The sequence below is a fragment of the Vicia villosa genome, linkage group LG3 (genome assembly GCF_029867415.1).
Source record: "Vicia villosa cultivar HV-30 ecotype Madison, WI linkage group LG3, Vvil1.0, whole genome shotgun sequence".
In the NCBI taxonomy this organism is placed as follows: domain Eukaryota; kingdom Viridiplantae; phylum Streptophyta; class Magnoliopsida; order Fabales; family Fabaceae; genus Vicia; species Vicia villosa.
In genome coordinates, this window is record NC_081182.1 from 173,228,971 (window position 1) to 173,253,058 (window position 24,088).

Below are 24,088 nucleotides of genomic sequence, written 5' to 3' on the forward strand. Positions count from 1 at the left end.
GATCTTCTGAACATTCACAGCTTCTGACTTCTGCTTCCATCTAAGACAGCTTCAGAACTTGAATTTCTTTGATCTTCTGAACATTCACAGCTTCTGATTTCTGCTTCCATTTAGGACAGCTTCAGAACTTGAGTTTTCTGGATCTTTAGAACATTCGCAGCTTCTGATTTCTGCTTCCCTCGGATAGCTTCAGAGCTTTGAATTTCTACTAACATCACTTCATGCTAGATTTGTATTAGAACATTGTTGAATGTACCAGAGCATCATCTGAGCATCTCTACATCCTGAAATGTTACAGAACAAAAAACTAAACGACAAAAGTCAGCATGAACGAGTTAGAACATAAAATGTATATTTGAACACATGATATGTATCAGAGCCATATAGGCTAAAATAATGTATCAGAGCAAATAGAATTTGTCAGATCAAATAGACAAATATGGATCAAATTCTATTTTCTTTCTTGCTTCTGATTTCTGAAGCTTGACAGCACTCAGCTTGCTTCAGTTTCCATGGTTTTGCTTCTTGTGTTTGCTTTGAAGATTTTCTTCACTTCTTTATACCTGCAAAACACTTAAACCATATAGAACTTGCAGTTCTTGTTAGTGAATGTGTGGGAGCTTTACCCAGCAACTGATAGATTTAATCAAATCATTTATCATTTATCTTCTCCCCCTTTTTGTCATAACATCAAAAAGAATATTTCAAAAAGATTCAGATGAATAAAACGACAAATAAGAACACTGGAATGTAAAAAACAAAGAAACTTTTTATTGATAATCAAAAGATATTACAAAAGGTTCCTATGTTTAACAAGCAGATGCAACAAGGAAAGAGAAACTTCTAAGACCAAAACCTAAGACCCTAGCTAAGACAAAGTCTGTGCCAGCATGCCATGAAGGAGTGAAGCGCATCATTGACTGCTTCTTGGGCTTCCAGGCGAGGGGTCAGGGAGACTTGGTCCTGATGCAGATCTTCCACAATCCTTATCAGAGACAACATTCTCAGCGGGTGAAGATGAAGAGATTTCTTCGGAATGGGCTGAGGGAGAGGAAAGGTTAGATGAAGAGGAAGTTGAGTCCAAAAGGAAACAAGATGAGGAAGAAGATGGAGATGATGGAGGGCTTTCACCAGGAGGATGAAACACACGTCTAGAATAGTTTCCAGATAACATGGCTTCGAAAGGATTCACCTTGAGAGGGTCATAGGTGATCTTTATCTTTTTGGGTTTGGATGGAGATGTTTCAACAGCTTTCCTCTTGTTGTTTTGATCTTTTCCATGGTTTTATGGGCTTGAAGAAGAGTTCATGATGGATTTGCAGATAAGGAACGGGTAGGGTTTGATATGAATTCAAAAGGATAGAGAGAATAGAGAAAAAAACGTTTGAAGAGTATAAAAAGAAAAACTGAAAGAGAGTAATGATGAAAAGCATTTAATGTTACGTGACGTGAGGAGAGATAATAAAGACGAATGAGGTGACTAGCACAGTTACCTATGGTCGGCGTCCCTTCAACTGCACGCGCGCTTATCCATGAACAGTAACGACAGGTTTACCATCCTGAGATAAAACGTTACAGCTGTTTTGCTTTAAAAGAGATTCTGAATCAACTTAGACAATGAAACGTCAGGAATAACCGAATCATAATTTCTAAAAGATTTCAATCAGAACTTCTGATAAAAAAAATAGTCCATTTTCATTTCAGAAGATACTCATACATGAGAACTTCTCATCTCCTCATTCTGGGCATAAATCCATACTGATGTTCTTCAGAATGAACTTAAACCTATCTTCAGCCAGGGGTTTTGTAAAGATATCAGCCCATTGATGGTCTGTATCAACAAAGTTTAAAGATATAACACCCTTCTGAACATAGTCCCTTATGAAATGATGTTTAATCTCAATATGTTTAGCTTTTGAATGAAGAATAGGATTCTTAGATAAACATATAGCAGAAGTATTATCACAGAATATAGGAATGTTACTCTCAAATATCTGATAATCTTCTAACTGACTCTTCATCCAGAGCATCTGTGTACTGCAACCAGCAGCAGCGACATATTCTGCTTCTGTTGTTGAAAGAGCAATAGTTGCTTGCTTCTTGCTGTACCAGGAGATTAAATGACTTCCAAGAAATTGGCAACTTCCTGAAGTACTCTTTCTTTCAATTCTGTCTCCAGCATAGTCAGCATCGCAGAAACCTACTAAGTTGTATTCTTTAGATTTTCTGTAAACTAAGCCAACATTAGTAGTACCTTTCAGATACCTTAGAATTCTCTTAACAGCAGTTAAATGAGATTCTCTAGGATCTGATTGGAATCTAGCACACAAACAAACACTGAACAGAATGTCAGGTCTAGAAGCAGTCAGATATAGAAGAGATCCAATCATACCTCTGTATAACTTCTGATCTACCTTCTTACTTACCTCATCCTTACCTAGGATGCATGTTGGATGCATAGGAGTTTTGGCTTCTTTGCAGTCCAGAAGATTAAACTTCTTCAGAAGTTCCTTCACATACTTGGTTTGGTGAACATACGTTCCTTCTGATGTTTGATTTATTTGTATTCCAAGGAAATACTTGAGTTCTCCCATCATGCTCATTTCAAACTCAGCCTGCATAGACTCAGCAAACTCCTTTCCAAGTGTAGCATTAGATGTTCCAAAAATAATATCATCTACATATATTTGACAAATTAAAATATCCCTTTTAAAGGTTTTACAAAAGAGAGTAGTGTCCACTTTTCCTCTAGTGAAACCATTATCCAGAAGGAAAGAACTTAAGCGTTCATACCAAGCTCTGGGAGCCTGTTTCAATCCATACAATGATTTCTTTAGTTTAAAAACATGATTAGGAGACATAGAGTCTTCAAAACCAGGAGGTTGATGGACATAAACTTCTTCATCTATATAACCATTTAAGAAGGCACTCTTAACATCCATTTGATAGAGAGTGATGTTATGTTGAGTGGCAAATGAAATTAATAGACGAATAGATTCTAACCTGGCCACTGGTGCAAAGGTTTCTGTATAGTCAATCCCTTCTTGCTGACTATAACCCTGAGCCACCAGTCTGGCTTTGTTCCTTACCACTGCACCTTTCTCACTGAGCTTGTTTCTGAAGACCCATTTTGTACCAATTATATTGAATCCATCTGGTCTAGGAACAAGATCCCAAACATCATTCCTTGTAAACTGATTCAGTTCTTCTTGCATAGCAATTATCTAGTCTGGATCTTCTAGAGCATGATCAACAGAAGTTGGCTCGATCAAAGATACAAGACCTAATTGACAATCTGCATTGTTCTTAAGGAATGCTCTTGTTCTGATTGGATCATCCTTCTTCCCAAGAATGACATCTTCTGAATGACCAGAGATGAGTCTGGATGATCTTCTGACAGATGGTTCTTCAGATATGCTTAGATTCTCCAGAGAAGCTGATACTTGATCTTCCGATTCTTTGCTTCTGAGAGGTTCTGCTTCTGATGCGTTGCTTCTTGGCTCAACAACTTCTGATATATCAATATCACAATCTGCAAAATTATCAAACTGCTTTGGTTTTTCAGAACCAAGCTTATCATCAAACCTGATATTGATTGATTCTTCTACAGTCAATGTTTCAGTATTGTATACCCTGTAGCCTTTTGAGCGTTCAGAATATCCAAGAAGGAAACACTTTTGTGCTTTGGAATCAAACTTACCAAGATGATCTTTAGTGTTCAGAATAAAGCATACACATCCAAAAGGATGAAAATATGAAATGTTGGGCTTTCTATTCTTCCACAATTCATAGGGAGTCTTATTTAGAATAGGTCTGATAGAGATTCTATTCTGAATATAGCATGCAGTGTTTATTGCTTCTGCCCAGAAATGCTTAGCCATATTGGTTTCATTGATCATGGTTCTGGCCATTTCTTGCAGAGTCCTATTCTTTCGTTCTACAACTCCATTTTGCTGTGGAGTTCTAGGACAAGAGAAATCATGGGCAATACCATTTTCTTTGAAGAATTCTTCAAAGGATCTGTTCTCAAATTCACCACCATGATCACTTCTGACCTTTATGATTTTACACTCTTTTTCAGATTGAATCTGAATGCAGAAATCAAAGAACACTGAATGAGTCTCATCCTTGTGTTTCAAGAATTTTACCCATGTCCAGCGGCTATAATCATCTACGATGACTAATCCATATTTCTTTCCTCTGACAGATGCTGTTTTGACTGGGCCAAACAGATCAATGTGCAAGAGTTCTAATGGCCTTGAGGTAGAAACAACATTCTTGGACTTGAATGCAGGTTTGGAGAACTTGCCCTTCTGACATGCTTCACAAAGAGCATATGATTTGAATTTCAGATTAGGAAGTCCTCTGACCAGATTCAGTTTGTTAATCTGAGAAATCTTTCTCAAACTAGCATGACCTAATCTTCTGTGCCAGACCCACTGCTCTTCAGAAACAGACATAAGACAAGTCACCTTCTGACTCATAAGATCTTGCAGATCTGTCTTATAAATGTTGTTCTTCCTCTTGCCTGTAAATAGGATTGAGCCATCCTTCTGATTTACAGCCTTGCAAGACTCTTGATTAAAGATTATATCATAACCATTGTCACTCAATTGACTGATAGATAAGAGGTTATGTGTTAATCCTTCTACAAGAAGTACATTAGGAATGGAAGGAGAGTTACCAGACTTTATAGTTCCAGAGCCAATTATCTTGCCCTTCTGATCTCCTCCAAACTTGACTTCTCCTCCAGACTTAAGCACCAGGTTTTGGAACATAGACCTTCTTCCTGTCATGTGTCGCGAGCATCCAGAGTCCAGGTACCATGACATGTTGTGCTTTGTCCTTTTTGCAGTCAAGGATATCTGCAATAGGAATAATCTTATCCTTAGGTACCCACATCTTTTTGGGTCCTTTCTTGTTAGATTTTCTCAAGTTCTGGTTGAACTTGGGTTTAACATTGTAAGCAATAGGAGGAACAGCATGATAATTCTTAATGTGAGTTTCATGATATTTCCTAGGTTGTGTCACATGCTTTTTGGTGTGTGTTATGTGAAAACTTTGAGCATGTGAAGTGTGCCTAATATCATGAGAGTGGCCATACTTGAACTGATCATACAATGGCTTGTATGTTAGTTTCATTTCATCAACAGGTTCAAGTTTGTATGGGGTTTCACCCTCAAAACCAATGCCAACTCTTTTGTTTCCAGACACAGCATATATCATAGAAGCTAGCTGACTTCTGCCAATACTTCTAGATAAGAACTTCCTGAAACTTAAATCATATTCTTTCAGAATATGGTTTAGACTAGGAGTGGATTGTTCTGAATCAGAAGGAGATCCAACATTATTGGATGATTTTAAAAGTTTTTCTTTTAATTCAGAATTTTCCAACTCAAGCTTCTTTGTTTCAAATTCAAATAGCTTTTTCAGCTTTTTGTATTTGAGACTGATTTGAGACTTGAGTTCCAGAAGTTCAGTTAGACCGGAAACTAACTCATCTCTAGTAAGTTCAGAAAATACCTCTTCAGAATCTGATTCTGATGTAGATTCTGATCCGTCATCTTCTGTCGCCATCAGCGCACAGTTGGCCTGCTCATCTTCAGAGTCTGAATCATCTTCTGACTCATCCCAGGTTGCCATAAGACTTTTCTTCTTATGAAATTTCTTCTTGGGATTTTCCTTCTGAAGATTTGGACATTCATTCTTGTAGTGTCCAGGCTCGTTGCATTCATAGCACATGACCTTCTTCTTGTCAAATCTTCTTTCATCAGAAGATTCTCCACGTTCAAGTTTCCTTGAACTTCTGAAGCCTCTGAACTTCCTTTGCTTGGTCTTCCAGAGTTGATTTAGCCTTCTGGAGATCAAGGACAGTTCATCTTCTTCTTCAGATTCTGATTCTTCAGGATCTTCTTCTCTAGCCTGAAAAGCGTTAGTGCATTTCTTGATATTTGATTTTAATGCAATAGACTTACCTTTCTTTTGAGGCTCATTTGCATCCAGCTCTATTTCATGACTCCTCAAGGCACTGATAAGCTCTTCCAGAGAAACTTCATTCAGATTCTTTGCAATCTTGAATGCAGTCACCATAGGACCCCATCTTCTGGGTAAGCTTCTGATGATCTTCTTTACGTGATCAGCCTTGGTGTATCCCTTGTCAAGAACTCTCAATCCAGCTGTAAGAGTTTGAAATCTTGAAAACATCTTTTCAATGTCTTCATCATCCTCCATCTTGAAGGCTTCATACTTCTGGATTAAAGCTAGAGCTTTAGTCTCCTTGACTTGAGCATTTCCTTCATGAGTCATTTTCAAGGACTCATATATGTCATAGGCCGTTTCCCTGTTAGATATCTTCTCATACTCAGCATGAGAGATAGCATTCAGCAAAACAGTTCTGCATTTATGATGATTCCTGAAAAGCTTCTTCTGATCATCATTCATTTCTTGCCTTGACAGCTTTACGCCGCTGGCATTTACTGGATGTTTGTAACCATCCATCAGAAGATCACATAGATCACCATCTAGACCAAGAAAGTAACTTTCCAGTTTATCTTTCCAGTATTCAAAGTTTTCACCATCAAATACCGGCGGTCTAGTATAACCATTGTTACCGTTGTATTGCTCAGCAGAGCCAGATGTGGATGCAGGTGTAGGTGTAGACTTTTCACTTTCATCAACCATCTTTTACTGAAGCATTTTTCTCTTCCTGAATCTTTTCTAAACACGGTTAAGTGCTTGCACCTTAGAACCGGCGCTCTGATGCCAATTGAAGGATAGAAAAACACTTAGAAAGGGGGGGTTTGAATAAGTGTAGCTTTAAAAAACTTGACAGATAAAAATAAATTGCACAGTTATTTTTATCCTGGTTCGTTGTTAACTAAACTACTCCAGTCCACCCCCGCAGAGATGATTTACCTCAACTGAGGATTTAATCCACTAATCGCACGGATTACAATGGTTCTCCACTTAGTCAGCAACTAAGTCTTCCAGAGTCTACTGATCACACACTGATCACTCCAGGAACAACTGCTTAGATACCCTCTAAGACTTTTCTAGAGTATACTGATCAACACGATCACTCTAGTTACAAATGCTTAGTTCACTCCTAAGACTTTCCTAGAGTATTCTGATCCACACGATCACTCTAGTTCCTTACAACTTAATGTAATCAATTCTAAGAGTTTACAAATGCTTCTTAAAAGCGATAATCACAACTGTGATATTTCTCTTAACGTTTAAGCTTAATCTCACTAATATATTACAACAGCAATGTAGTGAGCTTTGATGAAGATGAAGATTCTTAGCTTTGATTTGAACAGCGTTTCAGCAAGTTAATTTGAATTGTTTTGGTGCGAAATCGTTAACCTTGCTTCTCATCAGAACTTCATATTTATAGGCATTGGAGAAGATGACCGTTGAGTGCACCGTTGAGTGCATTTAATGCTTTGCGTGTTCCGTACAGCATCGCATTTAATGTTATACGCTTTTGTCAACTACCTCGAGCCTTGTTCACGCTGTGTCTACTGACGTAGCCTAGAATAGCTTTTAACGTTCCTTTTGTCAGTCAGCGTAGCTTGCCACTTGTACTTTCTTCTGATCTGATGTTTGTGAATACAACGTTTGAATATCATCAGAGTCAAACAGCTTGGTGCATAGCATCTTCTGATCTTCTGACCTTGAAGTGCTTCTGAGCGTGATACCATCAGAACTTCAGTGCTTCTGTTCTCTTGTTCTTCTGATGCTTCCATAGACCCATGTTCTGATTCTGCTTCGACCATCTTCTGATGTCTTGCCAGACCATGTTCTGATGTTGCATGCTGAACCCTTTGAGACAAAGCTTCTGAGCGCTGAATTATGCGTACTCTTTATATATATTTCCTGAAAAGGAAATTGCATTGGATTAGAGTACCATATTATCTTAAGCAAAATTCATATTATTGTTATCATCAAAACTAAGATAATTGATCAGAACAAATCTTGTTCTAACAATAATCACTGGCGTCACAAATTAGTTCAAAATCAAGTTTCCAATCGGGCGCTATGATTATGGGTGCGGTAGTCAATCTTTGTTTCAATTCATTAAAAGCTAAAAGACATGCATTATCAAAATTAAAAGGTGTAATACGGTGAACTGACTTTTTTATTGAAATGTCGCGGTAAGCAAGAGTCGCCACCGACTTTTATTTTATCCAAACAAATTCAGAAAGGCAAAAAGAAACAGAAAAAACCTTTTAAAGAAATCTAAGTTCGGGGGGTAATTTATGCAAAGGGAATGTGTAAGGCACCCTTTGCATCCATGGTTTGCCATGGGCTCTTAATTGCTTTGCTTGCTCGTTTTCAGAAAATGTAGATGAAAGAGGAAAAAATGGACTTTAGCTCGTAAATGAGCGTAGCCAGTTTTTGAAGAATTTTGAGAAAGAATATAGAAAATAGAGCATGGCAAGGCAATTAGGGGAAATTACCTTAAACTCAGATGATAGGTCTCTTTTTAGCCTTTCAAAATGAAAGGGTCAATCCTTGCCATTAGAGGGTAGGAAGCCTTTCGTTTGGAGGTTGAAGGGTCGTCGAAGCATCCTTTGCCATAAGACTGTCCCATGCCATAGAAGGGCAGGTAGTCTAAGGCAAGAATCAGAATAAGCCATTTTCGTTAGGCAACCAGAAGATACCTCAGCCTTTTTCCGTAGGCAACTTCCGAGGGTCGAGGTCATATTTGTGTATCGAAGGCAGCATCATTTAGGGTCGTATGACCTTTACATATCGAGGCAACATGGCTGAGGTATCCTCGTATTCGAGGGACGTGGCTTATTCTGCAAAAAACACAAAGGCAACAGGCAACAAGGCAACAGGCAACAAGGCAACAGAGAGGTTACCCCAAAAGAGTGCGTGTGTGCACCAATCACGTGATTCAATTCAGAATATATTATCTTATAATTAAATGGCTCTAATTCAGTTCAAGATTGCACTCCCTAAATTACTAACCACGCAATTTAAATAATATAATCACACAGATACGGGGGAGGGAAATTGTAACCAGCGGATCCCTTAATAGGGTTTGACATAAGTAATAATAAAGCATAAAATATTAAGGTTAGGGTTTAGGGTTACCAACACTGTAACCTTGGCGGTCAACAAACCCTGAAAATTGAAAAGGAAAGAATAAACAGAAGAGGGTGAGTGTATTATTTGTTCAGAGGCAACTAGGGTTAACCCTAAAAAATAAACATAACATTACAGAAAAAGGGTAAAAGAAACTTAGCTTCGATTGATGAAGGTTGAGAATTGGAGGTAGATTAAAGCATTGACTCTGACCATCTGATAATTGCATAGAGAAATAAGAGGAAGTGAGTGTAGAGGGATTTCATTGACGGGGGCAGTCAAACCCTAATTAAAACAAAATAATAGGCGAAAAATATTAAATAAGAAGAAATTAGAACTTAGCTTCATTCTTTGACGTGGCGCGTAGTCGGAAGGTACTTGAAAAGTCAACCCTGAAAAGGCAAAGGCACAGAAAAAAGAAATATTTCTTAGTGTAGGCTAATTCTTTGTAAACCCTGATTCGGGCGTAAATTGAATAAGGCAACCAAAATCAATTTAATTAATTATTGGTTTTGCAACCTAATTAATTAAATCGAATGAAAGAAAATATCATCGGGCAAAAATATTCTCATAATTTTAATTAAACAAATTAAGTATGGTTTTATAAAGAGATTTAAACAAATAGAACTAAATTTTAATAATTGAAATTAATAAAATAAAATAAAACTAATAGAATAAACATAATTTTATTATTTGTAAAAAAGGAAACCTTGAACAAAAATTAAGTTTAATAGAACAAAAGTGAGGAGAAAAACAAATATGTATATACATACATATATATAAATAAAACAAGCTTATATAATAATAAATAAATAAAATAATAAAAAGACTTAGCTCTGCTTGTATGTGATACGCTCCTGAGGGTTCACCATGTGATTGTGCTTTCAGAAACGTTGGATCATGCCTCCCAGGAGATCTGACGGCTGCTGGATGAAGGTTCATGGTGGTCCACTTGAAGACAACGCACATGGGATCGAGAAGGAGATTACATCAATAAAAGAATGTGGGCGTGAGGGATCGAACCCTCACCCCAAGGGTTACCAGCGCGTCTCACAAACCATTCCATCCACAAACGATGGTTGAAAATAAACCAACATAAAACAAATATATGAAAATAAAAGAAATAACAGAAAATAAAAAAGAAGCGCGCGATTCAAACAAGCCAATGGGAGACTGACAGCTCATCGTCTTCTTCCCCAGCCGTCGTTCTAGCATGTACGTTTACCTACGGACACTAAAGTGTTGCCATAGTTTCTGCACCATGAAAACAACATAATACGCCATAAAAATCAAAGGCAAGGCCATAGATCGACTGGGTTCGATCCCCTGAACACGATGGTGCCCTTGTTATACTCTGATTTTGCCTCAATCATAAAAGCCCCAATTGAAGGTTTGAAAACCTAACCATGGCACAACACTAATCCTGCGTTCAAAACTTAAATAATCTATCCAGAAACAATCCACAGGTTATCACGGTTATGAATATATGAATCAAACATGCTCATGATGTGTATATGATCGAAATCAAAACTGAAAAATAAAGGATGCAAACCGTGAACTTTTCGTGGTGATTTCGGACACTATGGACGATGGTGAAGGTCTGGAACGCTTCAGGGAGTATCAAGGAACAAGTTGCAATCTTTAGAACACCTTTAATCTACTCCAATCTCCAAAACCGAGTTGCAAGTTTTCTTTGATTTTTTGAGCTTTTTCTTCGGTTCTTTTTGCTGCAAATCCTTGTTCAAAAAAAATTCTTATGATCGGTGTGCATTAGGTACTTATAGGAGAACCATTTAGGGTTGTAAAACTAAACAAATCTTTATTGAATCTTGTCATACCCTAATTTTTGACCCCCCTGAGATGACATATCTTCAGGATTTTTTATCAGGTCAAGACAAGTACCCAGAGCAGTCATTTCTCCATCTGGTACCTAATCGAGGATGCTCAAAGACAAGAAAGCTCAGGCAAAGGATCAATCAATACAAGGATTAGTCCCTAATGCAATCATGAGGCTCAAAGACTTCACTTTTCTCACCTATGATTGATTAGACATCCAGTCATCTGAGTACAGGTTTACTCAGGTCACCAGACTAGGGTTTTGAGCCTATCAAGGACTAAAATCAGGGATCACTTTTGGGAAACCCTAAAAAGCCCCAGGGAACCATTCAAAGACATCAATCATCTTCAAATAACTCATATTACAAGGTCTACTGGACATCACACTTCAATTCAAAGTCTACAGTCATTGCTTTCACATGATCGACAAATTAGGGTTTTGACCTAATTCACCAGGATAGTTGACTTCTAATCAGGGCATGAATCCAAAACTCAAGACATGATTCAAAGATCTCTACTACCTCCATATAATCCATTTATATCATCCATTTGTGGAGAAGATCTTATTTCTACACAAAAGCCCAAAAATTCACTTTGTCAGGAAAAAGTCAACTGTGAAGGATCATCATTGACTTTTAAGGTTTTTGGTCAAAAAATGACTTTCAAAGATCAATATCATCAATATATGGATGTCAAAGTCATTTGGCCAAAGAAATTCAAAGAAATTCATCAAGGAGCGAAAAGTCGGGAATTAGGGTTTTTGAAGGCATGGTGAGATCTCAAAATTTCACCTACACAACTCAAAAAACTTCCAACATGAAAGTTGTAGATCTTGCAAAATAAAACAACATCTTACAAAGGAACTTTTTTCAAAAGATCAACCATTTATGAAGTTTTGGAAATTTTGAAGTTTAGGTCATAAACACTTAGAAATTTTTCTAAGTGTTTTAACCTAGTTTTCATCCAACTTTGGGCTCATTTTTCACAAATTTCCTAAATGATTCTGAAGAAGACATAAACTAATGATTTGAAATAGATGTTTAGGGCTTTCCAAATTGTGTTCAACCTTCTCCAAATTCAATTTGAGCTAGGAGTTATGCTTGTTCAAAGTTGGCCTCATGAAGTAAAATTATAGGTCATGGACACTTTTGGACTTTGCAAATTTTGTGCAAATAACCCCTCTTATGGATGCTACACGACCCATAACACATCTGAAACCATGCCATGCATTCATTTTCACCATGCCATAAGGATTGAAGAAGATTCTAAAAACAAGAACATGTGATTATGTAATGATTACATTTGTGAATTTATGGCAAATTGATGAATCACCCAAGGAATCTTCTCACCAACCAATTAGAGCTCATTTCTGGCTCAGAATTGTCCCCTAAGATCAAGCAAAATCGAGGGCTAGGGGATTGATCAAATGGAATCAAAATTCTCATCATTGCATAAGAGATATTTGCAAAATTCCTTCATGGCTAAGAAAGCAAATCAACTTCACTAAGGAAGCTCACTCCTCTGCAGCTATACTGATCCATTTGCCTATAAATACAGATGCATTCCTCATTCAAAAACACACCAAAGCAACCAGATTACTTGCTTTCTCTTTCTCTCCTCTTGTTCATTGTTTTTCAAAGTTCTTTGGCAAGAAGAATCGATTTCTTCAAACCAAAGCTTATCTTTGGGAAGTGAGCATTCTAACATCTCAAGGGAGGTCATTTGAGGTGATCCAAGCACCTGGATCACTTCTGTAGGTGGAGGAACACTATTGTTGCTCTCACTTTGGAGCACTTGCAGTTGGAGGTCCATGGAGTGATTCAGAAGGTTTCAAGGCAAGCCAATCATCCAGACACACTCCTCAGGTCATAGTGAAGCTAACCAGATGGCTGCAGCTCATCTGTAACTCAGGATTCAACAACCTCCATGTCCACTTGAAGCTCAAATCGAGGGAGGTCCATAAAACAATTCAGAAGGATTCAGGCTACAATAAGCATCCAGTTAGCACCATTGAGTCTCAGGGAAGCTATTGAGATCATTCATTCAAACCCAGGTGCTCTCAATCATCCTCACGATCTCCATTTTCAGAGGTAAGTTTCTGAACTTCACCTCTCTAATTTAAGTACCTTTTGTGAAATAGCTCGATTCTATCTTGTTCAGCATCATCAGAGGATTAAAAACCCTCTATCATCATCCATTTATCTTTCAGTATAGTCATTTAATTTGATTTTGAAATTTTAGGGTTCTTCACGATTTCTGATAAATTAGTTAGATGTAGTTAATGATAGTTCATGTTAGTTACATATTTAGAATCGTGAGTGAAATTAGAGCAAGTTTCGTGTTTACATCATGACAAATGGTTGAGAAACGAGTGAGTTCAGAAATCCAAAAATGGAGAGCTTGAGGTTGAAGACGAAGATGGTGGTGGCGCGCAAATTTGAATTCTCAGGACAGGGTTTATTTTATTTTGAATGGTATGCGTTTTATTAACGACTAAACAACTTGCCCTAGTGGCCACACATGCGCCCTTAGTATCATCATGCCACAAGTCTGGGGTTCGAATCCCCCTCGCCCCAGACTTTTTCATCCCTTTTATTTTTTTTCAGATTTTTCTAACTTGTTTTAAAACAAAACCAAATGCGCGCGTGTTATAGTCACCAACTGGCGTTTGGCTCAGTGGTGTTGTTTTGAGTGTGTGGCTATAAGGGCGTGAGTTCAAGCCTTGGTGAAGACATTTCTATATTTTTACCACTTTTCACACTTATTTTCTTCACAACTTCACATAAATATTTAACCTATCAAATTAAATCATTTTCACTTCATTTTTCACACACTTGTTATTTAATATACCTATTTTATGTATAATCAAAAAAATCATAAAAATATTATTTAATTCATATATTTTTATTAGGTATAAAATAGTATGTTTTAAGTGTTTTATTAAAAACTTTAAATATATGTTTCCATTTTGTTTTAACCTAATTATTTGTGTGAATAATTTTATGATAAAACCCTAATTGTTTAGGTCTTAATTAAGTGAAAATCTTTATTTTTACTTTAATTAAGTTGACTTTTGTCAAATCTCAAAACTGTTTTCAATCTCTGATTAAATCAAATGATTAAGGTTTTCAAACAACAAAACCTCATATCATTCCAAATCATTTTCAAATTTCTGTTATAACCAGTACTATAAAGTACTGGGCCTCTAATAGAGTGTAAGTCCCAAACACCTTCTCTTCTTAGCTTGTTTTCAAAACTGTATTTTCAAAATCTTCTTTCTGTTTTCAAAACATTCTTCTGGTATTTGAAGGGCATTATTCCCGGTGAAACTCTTCAGATACCTATGTGACCTTTGTCCATCTTCACTTCTTCTGTTTTCAAAAAAACCATTAACTGTTTATCATAAATATTCAACTATTATCAACAAAACAACAAAAATACTGTTGAGGCTCTGTACATACTTCTTCAATGGCCTCCACTCCATCCAGGTTAGGCTTTACAAGCTTTCAATTTACAGTCTTTGTTTAAATTACTGTCAAATATAAACTGTGCATATATTAGTTTAGAACTACGTTTGAGTATAAACCCTAGGACAGCTAAACTATATATATATTATAGGAATATGGCCTAGGATTGAGAATGTCTTCCCGGTGAAGGCTCTTTCCTAATTAGAGATCTGTAGTTCAAACCCCCAAGATGAATTATTCCCGGTGAAACATCTTGGTAAAAACCTTAGAATCCAAATAATAGGACACATCCACCCAAAGAGGAATAATTCCCGGTGAAACCTCTTACCCATTTGCTTAGAGCCAAAATAAGTTCAAAACTACATAAGCTTTCTCTTGTGCTATAACAAGGACCCTCGATTAGCCTCCTCTTGGGCTTTGTACAAGGACCCACAGGCTTCTTAAAAGCATTTCCAGCTTCCTCTTGAGCTTGTATACAAGGACCCATCAGGTTTCTTATAAACATAGGAACAGGTCTTTAGTCACCTTTTAGCCTACCCTGGTGAGTTTCTTCCAATTTAAACCAGACTTTAAACAAGCTAAGTTTGTCTCAATTTCACATTGAGTACACTTTTTGGAATGAGAGACATGGACAGTCTCTGTCACCCTTATCTTCATCAATCTTCCTTAGCAGAGTCTAGGATCCATGTTTGGTCATCCTCAGCATTGAGTCAGCCTTCATCTTGGGCTTTAAACAAGAAGTCTCCATTAGATAATCTTTCTGCCATTCATTTTAATAAAAATCCCTGGAAAGGGTTAGCTTCCACACATTCTTTCATATCAATAAAAATCCCTGGAAAGGGTTAGCCTCCAAAGTCAATTAAAATCAATCCATCATTTCAATAAAAACCCCTGGAAAGGGTTAGCCTCCAAAGTCAAATTAATAAAATGTCAAAAAAAAATAATAAAGATTTCATTCTCTTAGGAGATAATTTCCCCAAAAGAGTCAAAATCCCTGGAAAGGGTCAGCCTCCAAAAAACATGATAAAATCAGTCTTTTAATAGACAAATTCACCAGCTGAGTCAAAATCCCTGGAAAGGGTTAGCTTCCAAAGAAAAACAGTCTTTTAATAAATGAAACCTCCTCAGTAGAGTCAAAACCAACAAAAACAGTTAGCCTCAACCTTGGGCTTCATACAAGGCACCCAAATAATAAAACTCCCCTGTCAAGAGTCAGCCTCAACCTTGGGCATTGTACAAGGCAGATAATAGAGTCTCCCTAGTAAGTCCTTCATCACTCAGTAGCCACAACCTTGGGCTTTGTACAAGACAGATAAACCATACTTTCATGTGTCAAAGATTCCTAACACCTAGGATCTTTTCCCCATAGAGTCATCCATACTCAGTTTATTTAAGAGTCAGCCACAACCTTGGGCTTTGTACAAGGCAGAAAATAATGTTTTCCCTAGCTAGAGTCAGCCACAACCTTGGGCTTTGTACAAGGCACACAAAATAGAGTCATTCATTCAATTATCCTCAACAGTTAGCCACAACCTTGGGCTTTGTACAAGGCACACAAATAGAGTCTCCCTAAGTAGAGTCAGCCTCAATTCTGGGCTTTGTACAGAACACAAAATACCCTGTAATTAATCCCCAGTGGAGTCATCTCCCTGAGTCAATAATATCAATTAATCAATCAAAAAGCCTCAAGCTTGGGCCTCATACAAGCCAGCTAAAGTCAAATCTTTTATACAGTAGATAGACATAGTTTATCTCTATAAAGAGATATTTTTACTACTCTACCACGTTCAAACAAACAAACATTTCAATTTCAATTTCAATCAAAGTCTCCCATTTAGGACTCTGAAAGACATGCTCTGGCACATCCCCAGACTTGTACACTTTCCCTAATTTGGACGAGCATCTTTCTTTCATTTAAGAGGCATCTGACTGGCATACTTGCACACACACAAGTAAGGTCCCCCTCTTGAATGAAATGAATCCAGTTATTCTGTCACTCTTTCAAAATGTTTGTGGTAGAATAGTACAAATACCTCTCTGTAGAGATAATTTCATGTCTCTTTACTGTAAACAGAGATTTAATTCCAAGCTTCAACCTTGAGCTTCAAGCAAGGCACCAAAAACAATTAATTTCCCTAGTTAGTTCCCCGAACTACATTAAGCTCTGACTTCCACTAGGGATATGTAGGCATGAGGTTCACAAGGAATCTCAGCGAGCTAATAAAATACCAAAAATAGTCAGTCTGTCTATCTGTCTGTCTTTTCAAATCAAATCAATTCCTTCTCCTAACACAAAGGAGAAACTTTCCCAATCATTAGCAGCAAACACAATCACAATGACACAGAGAAGGTTCCTGTAGAGTACTACAGATATGTAGGGTGTTTAAACACTTCCCTATGTATAACCGACCCCCCGGACTCCAGAATTTCTAGTCTAGGTGTAAATCCCCACACTTAGCAAACTCCTAGGGTTTAGTTGAGATCTTTTTTCCCCTTTCCTACTCGTAGGACAAATAAGAAAGTTCGTGTGATATCGTAGGAAGAACTGAAATAAAATTCATCCCACCACGGGCGCATTCTCCTTCCATATTTCGCGTGAAGGGTTTAGCGTGCCGTCCTCCCAAGTGAAACGGGGAGGTAAAGAAAACGACACCACAGAAAAATGGCGACTCTGCTGGGGATATAAGTGTTCAAAACCTTGGTTTTTCATCCAAACCAATGGTTGACCTGTTGCTGGTCCAGCCCCAATGAGGAATTAGGGATGCCAAATTCCCCCTCAAACAAGAGAGGTCCTGCCTAACCTCTGTGTCATATCATGTGTTTGCTGCATTTATATTTGTTTATTTTGTTTATTCTGTATCGGGAAAGGGCTTGATTCCCCCTTGTGGTGAGAAATCCTATACCCGGATTTGAGTGCAACATAAGATAGGATGGAGGATGTCTTCCCGGTGAAGGCCCTCTAATCTTGGTTCACAAGTCTACTCTTGGGATTTGCCTGGCTGGTTGTGATTAACTGCGCCACTGCATTCCGAGACTGATTTGTACCAGGAGGACCTAGAAACACATTAACCCCACTTAAAGCCTTTTTAGGACGTAGAGCGGTGATTACGGAAGTAATTGTCACGCAGATACTACACTCAGAGAAAACTCTCTTATAGATACCAATCAACGTATCTTTAAGGTTGAGCAAAAACTCTGAGACCCCTAGAACCCGTTCTACAGGTACAAAAATCATTAACCTTAGTTTACCATTGGGGCGGGAGATTGCGTTTTGGCTTCATGACCACTATACCCTTCAACGCCATGTTTGTTTAAAACTCTTGTGTGTGCATTCATGCATTCATGCATCATTCATTAATAAACAACTAAAACAAAAAGAGTCTTTTTCGAGTCATTTTTCAAGCAAACTAAATAACGAACGTTTTGAACTTCATAGAAAGAGAGAAACGGAAAAAGGACTTAAGGATCTATACCATGGATTATGGGAGAAAGAGAGCTAGGAAATACACCTTCAAGATTCCCCAGGTCGAGGAACTGGGAAAGCTCGGAAAACTGGTGGTCAACCCCCAGGCTTTCAAGGAGAAGTATGGAAAACTTCTGCCTTTGCTCAATACCAACATGGTGGATGGAATCCTTCCCACAATGATACAGTTGTACGATCCAACGTATCACTGCTTCACTTTTCCAGATTACCAGCTCATGCCTACGTTAGAGGAGTACTCTCGTCTGATTGGAATACCCGTGTACGCGCAAGATCCGTACTCCGGTTTGGAAAAGAATCCTGATGACGTTATCATTGCTGCAACTACTCCTTTGAACGTAGTCGACATCAGAACTCATATGGTGAGTAGAGGAGGAATTCAAGGATTACCCTCCAAATTCCTGTTTGACCAAGCTCGGTACTTCGTCAGCATCCAAGATATGAGCGCATTTGAGGAAATCTTGGCTTTGCTTATCTACGGATTGTTTTTGTTCCCTAACATTAATGATTTCGTCGACATCAACGCAATTAAGATCTTCTTAATTGGAAATCCAGTTCCAACCTTGCTTGCGGATGCCTATCACTCTGTGCATTCAAGAAACCTGCAGCGAGGAGGATTAATCACATGCTGCGTACCGTTGTTATACGAATGGTTCGTTTCACACCTGCCGAAGTCTAGCACTTTTTGGAACATGAGGGATGGCCTTTACTGGTCGCAGAAAATCATGTCTCTCACTCATACAGACATTGATTGGTGTAGTCCTGACAACGATGAAACCAAGATCATCTTCAGTTGCGGAAGTTTTCCCAACATACCCCTTATTGGAACTAAGGGAGGAATTAGTTACAATCCAGCTTTAGCCCGTCGTCAATACGGCTATCCCATGAAAAACATTCCAAGCAACATTCAATTGGAGGGTCTGTTCTTCAAGAACATTGACGATCATGGTAACATGCTGAAGAAGGAAATTGTCCAAGCCTGGCGTCTTATTCACAGTAAAGGGAGAAGATTGTTAGGAAAACATCTTTGCATCTCCCTGGATCCTTACCTTCAATGGGTACGCGTCAGGGCATTCAAGCTCAGGATGCTATATCAACATCAAGAACCTATTCCCCTAAGGGAACCAATTTACCTTTTCTCCACCGATGTTGAAAAACTGCAAGCAGCATTAAACAAAGTATGCCAAGAAAGGAATGCTTGGAGGAACAAGTATCGAATTGTCAACACGGAAAATGTTGAGATTCAAAACATCCTAAGAAGGAAGGATGAGTTACTTGAAGTACTCGATCGACAAGTGACACAATCATCACTTTCTCATCATATCCCTCCTGCTTCCTGGATTATCGATCAGCTCACGTCAGAGAACGCTCAGCTCAAGAAACAGAAGAAGATGTTAGAACGTGAAGTCGGCTCATCATCAAAGTTTTAGAGTCCTTTCTCTCAGTTTCTCTGTATTTCCTTTTTCAAAGTGTGTAAAACGGCGTTTTCGCTTAATTAATAAAAGTTTGATGTTTCATAACGTAATTATGGTGTTTCCTTGAAAAATAATAACTTAATTGCATATCAAACATCGCTTTAGTCGTACGCACTGACACGAGAATTGTCGCGGATCTAATAGTCACTTTCCTTTCTCCAGAAAGAGAGGAGGAGAAGGAGGTGAACCAAGACTTTCAAGCTGTCTCATCCATACAACACTCGTTCAAGTCGCAAGAAAAGAATGGAAGACTTTGAGCAAGAGAATGAAGAACTCAGAGAAGAGATTAATACTCTCAAAGGTACTGTTGAAAAGCTCAATAGTATGGTAGAAGCCCTGGTAGTTGCGCAGAATCGACCAACGCCAGAAGAACCACAAAGGACTGTGGTTTCCGAGATTGTTTCTACTCCTATTCCTCAGTATACCATGCCGCCTGATCGACCTTGGGGCATGCCGTATAACTTTACTCCAGAAGGGTACATACCTCCAGCTTCTGAAGCTCCAAAAGTCACCATGGATATGCGTCCACCGGAGGGTTACAAACCTCTGGAAATTGAAGTTCCAAGAGCAACGGCAATGGGTTTCGCACAACAGAATGCTGAGATACCAAGATCTGCTGTCATGGCTTCTCCACAGCCCATTATGCATACTTTTCCCCCGCAGGGCGGACAAGTATATCATCACGCTCCCAGTGAGGACGCTGGCGTGTATGAAAGATTGGACGAGTTCCAATAACAGTTTCTGCAAATGCAGAAGGAACTCAAGACTCTCCGAGGACAAGATCTATTTGGAAAGAATGCTGCAGACCTCTGTCTGGTTCCAAATGTTAAGATTCCTCACAAGTTCAAAGTACCAGAATTCGAGAAGTACAAAGGGAATTCATGCCCACAAAGTCATCTTGTGATGTACGCTCGAAGAATGTCAACTCAGACTGATAATCAACAATTGCTCATTCATTATTTTCAAGACAGCCTGACTGGTGCTGCACTTAAATGGTACATGAACTTGGACAGTTCAGAGATTCGTACTTTTCGAGACCTCGGAGAGGCCTTCGTCAAACAGTATAAGTACAATCTGGATATGGCTCCCGACAGAGATCAACTCCGGGCCATGACTCAAAAGGATAGAGAAAGCTTCAAGGAATACGCTCAGAGATGGCGTGAAGTTGCTGCTCAAATTTGTCCACCCCTTGAAGAGAAAGAAATGACAAAAATCTATCTCAAAACTTTGAGTCCATTTTACTACGGACGAATGGTTGCAAGTGCACCAAGTGATTTTACTGAGATGGTAAACATGGGTGTACGTTTAGAAGAAGCAGTTCGGGAAGGACGCTTGAACAAAGAACCAGAATCTTCTATTGGTCCAAGGAAGTATGGAAGTTCTTTCCAGAAGAAAAAGGATCAAGATGTCAGCAATGTCTTGCACAAAATCAAGAAGAAATTCCAACCTCAAGTTGCAACAATAACTCCGGTTGTTAACTCAGCGCCAGCTTATCAACCTCAGGTCTCGCAACAACAAACTCAACAAAGGTCGCAGCAACCTCAGCAGCAGGTTCGACCTCCAAATTACAACAATCGGGCTCCAAGGTATCCTGCCTTTGACCCCGTACCAATGCCGTATGCAGAATTGTTTCCAACATTACTGGCAAAAGGACTCATTCAGACAAGAAGTCCTCCAAATCCTACAAACAGTTCCTCACCATGGTATAAGGCTGACCAATCTTGTCCCTATCATCAGGGGGCACCAGGTCACAATATTGAGAACTGTTTCTCTTTCAAGATTGACGTCCAACGATTAGTAAAGAGCGGAATGCTATCCTTCAAAGATACTAATCCAAACGTCCAAGCAAATCCTTTGCCGCAGCACAAAGAAGCTTCAGTAAATCTGATAGACCAGCACCCCAACGTCATTCAAATCTACGACATTCGTCAGATAGGGGAAAATCTTGTCAAGATGCACGCTAAACAAGCTGGGTACGGTCATGTACCACCTCACAACTACTTCACATGTGAAATTTGTCCGAAGAATAATCAAGGATGTGCCGTAGTTCAAGCTGCATTACAAGAACAAATGGACTTAGGATGGATTCAACATATCCGAGTCAGAACTGAACATGACATCAACATGGTTCAAGGATGTCCAGGAGAATACAAAATCTACAAAGTTGAAGACCTTGAAGGATCGGTAGTCAGGTTCCACAAAACTTTAAATGGACTTGCCTACTTTGGAACAGATTTCCACGCTTACAGTAGATGCAGAATCTGTCGAAGAAATTCACGAGGATGTTTGCGTGTTCGCAACGACATTCAAAAGCTGATGGATGACAATACCATTACTGTTCTTGCCAACAGAGAAGATGATGAAGTCTTTACCATATCTCCTCAAATTAATCAAGTTGAACCTATGCAAGTTAAGTATGATAGCAGGAAGACAGCAATTGCGCCGCTAGTCATCTACTTACCAGGTCCTGTACCGTATGAGTCCAGCAAGGCTATACCATACAAGTACAACGCTACATTCATTGAAAATGGTAAGGAAATACCATTACCGTCTGTTGTCAACATTGCTGATGTTAGTCGAGTCACCAGAAGTGGACGAGTCTTCAACAGAACAACAGAAAATGTGGAGAAACCTTCGGAGGAAGTACCACATAGGCAAGATAATCATCCGACCAATGCTGTTCAAGCGAAAGAAAATGATGAGATCTTGAAGTTAATCCAGAGGAGTGAATACAACATTGTAGATCAATTACTACATACTCCGTCTAGGATTTCTGTTCTTTCCCTGCTATTGAGTTCTGAAGCTCATAGGGAAGCTCTACAGAAAGTTTTGGAACAAGCTTTCGTAGAACCAAGTGTTACAATAAGCCAATTCAACAACATCGTTGCCAACATCTCCGCCGGAACTAGCCTAAGTTTCTGTGACGAAGATCTTCCTGAAGAAGGGGTGGACCACAATCTTCCACTTCACATCTCAGTTGGCTGCATGGGTGATACACTCACAGGAGTACTAATAGACAATGGATCCTCTCTCAACGTCATGCCTAAATCAACATTGTCAAGATTATCTTTCGAAGATTACCCTCTAAGAAAAAGTCATGTCATCGTCAAAGCATTTGATGGATCAAGAAAGTCAGTTTTCGGAGAAGTGGATCTTCCCATAACTATTGGACCTCAGACGTTCAAAATCACTTTCCAAGTTATGGATATTCCAGCACAATACAGTTGTTTGCTAGGTCGCCCATGGATTCATGAGGCTGGGGCAATTACTTCAACACTTCATCAGAAACTGAAGTTCATAAGAAATGACAAATTGGTAACCGTATGTGGAGAACGAGCTCTGATCGTCAGCAACCTGTCATCATTCTCCGACATAGAACCAAAAGAAGTTGTTGGAACTAAATTCCAAGCACTTTCCTTAGACAAAGGAAAGGAGAAAGCAGCGTCTATCTCTTCATACAAAGATGCAATCCAAGTTGTAAAGGATAGCACTACCAGTGGTTGGGGGCACATTAATATTCCTACCAACAACAAGAACAGAACGGGAATTGGATTCTTTCCGACATCATCAAAAGCTATCCCAGGGATTGAAGTAGTTCTCCCAATTCAAGAAACTTTCTGCAGCGGAGGTTTTCTTCAACCTGTTCAACAAACAGTCAATATCATCGATACGGAAAGCACCGATGAAGAGGAATGGTTATCCTATCTTAACAAAGCAGGATACATCTCCCTATCAGAATCTGAACCACTTTGCTGTTATCCGACTAAAGGATCTGAAAGTAAGACTCAACCAAGCAGTGATGAAGTTACTGACAGCTTCACCACCAGAAGTCATGGTTCATCAGAAGAAGTTCCTCCTATCCCCGAAGAGACTTGGGATACATTAGGAGAACCAAGCGGAAAATTCGACTACATGGTGAAATACTCCGCTCCTGAAAGTTCAAGAATATCTCTTGAAGATATTGTTCCAACTGGATGGAACAGTGATTTTGAGTACCTCTCTCAGCCAAAAGAAATGTATAACCCTTGCTATTCATCATCTACTGGTGAAGTCATCATTGAGGATTATATCCCCAAGTCACCTTCCGAGGCTACGGATTTAGAGTTCACATATCTAGTCAATGCCATCTTGGGAGAAGAGCAAGACCAAAATACAGAAGAGGATGATCTCGAAAGTGTCTCCGACAACGAGTCTCTCCATTCAGAAGATTGGAAGTTTCCTCAAAAGAAAAACCGACATACTCCACTTGGAAATGGGTATGCTCACACCGCTCAGTCTGCTGAAGTAGAAGAAGATCGTCTGAGTGTTGCAAAGACAATGGTTGGTAAATCAAGACCTACCACAGGCCAGCTTAAGCCTAAGGTTCCAGATTACTTAGTGCACAATGGGGTTCGCCACTATTGGACAGCTGTTAAAGTTTCAACTGTTGTTCGCACTCCTAAGTAGGAACTTTCACCGTTATTTTATCCTCTCACCATAGCCCAGGGTGAAGAGATGTTTCATAGGGCTTTGCATTTTACTATTTCTTAGGAAAATGTCCCTCTTTGCTTCGCCCAAAGCAATAGAGTTTTGTTTTATAGGGTCTTTGTTTCAAGAAATGACTGTCCATAAATAAAAATGTCATTCTGTTCCTTCGTTTAGTTTTTCCTTTTCTTTTTTCGGAAATTGGTAATCCTAAAAAACACCCTAAAAAAACATCAAAATTCATTAACTGCATACACCGAGTCTTCCCT